Below are 718 nucleotides of genomic sequence, written 5' to 3'. Positions count from 1 at the left end.
GGCAGACTACGCACAGAGTACCGCCTCTCGCGCCAGTTGCTGCGGTAGCAGCAGCAGCAGCAGCAGCTGCAGCAGCAGCAACAGCAAGGGATCCAGCAGCAGCAGCGAGGGATGCAACGAGGGATGTAGCAGCAGCAGCAGCAGCTGCTGTTGCTGCAGCAACAGCTGCTGCTGCGGAGGGATGAAAGCAACATAGAAGCAGCAGCAGCGGCTGGCTGTCTACTGCAGCAGCAGCAGCAACAGCAGCAGCAGCAGCACCATCCTATGCTGTGTTCTGTCTCCCTGCTGGCAGCACGATGTGTCTGTACACTCCGTTAGCTTTGCAAGCCACTGCATCTAGCCAGCTAGCTAGCTGGCTAGCTAGCTGGCTAGCTAGCTGGCTAGCTAGCTGGTTAGCTAGCTGGTTAGCTAGCTGGCTAGCTAGCTAGCCAGCCCAGTTGAGTGGCTAGTTCGCTGGCTAGCTAGCTAGCTAGCTAGCTAGCTAGTCCAACGGCTAGCTGGCTAGCTAGCTAGCCACGTCGACGGCTGGCCGTCCGTCTATACTCCCAACTACTGAGACAGCTAGCTGTTGAACTGCACAGCTAGCCAGCTGGCTAGCCGTGTAGGTAGCTAGCTAGCTAGCTAGCCAGCTAGCTAGCTAGCTAGCTAGCTGGGCATAGGCACGGGGGCTCAGGCGTCTATAGGGGTGGGTACGATGGGGTGTACAGACACCTGAAAC

This window comes from Eimeria mitis, genomic scaffold (genome assembly GCF_000499745.2).
Source record: "Eimeria mitis Houghton genomic scaffold, Emh_scaff238, whole genome shotgun sequence".
In the NCBI taxonomy this organism is placed as follows: domain Eukaryota; phylum Apicomplexa; class Conoidasida; order Eucoccidiorida; family Eimeriidae; genus Eimeria; species Eimeria mitis.
The sequence above is the reverse complement of the archived record's forward strand: the minus strand, read 5'-3'. Positions refer to the sequence as shown.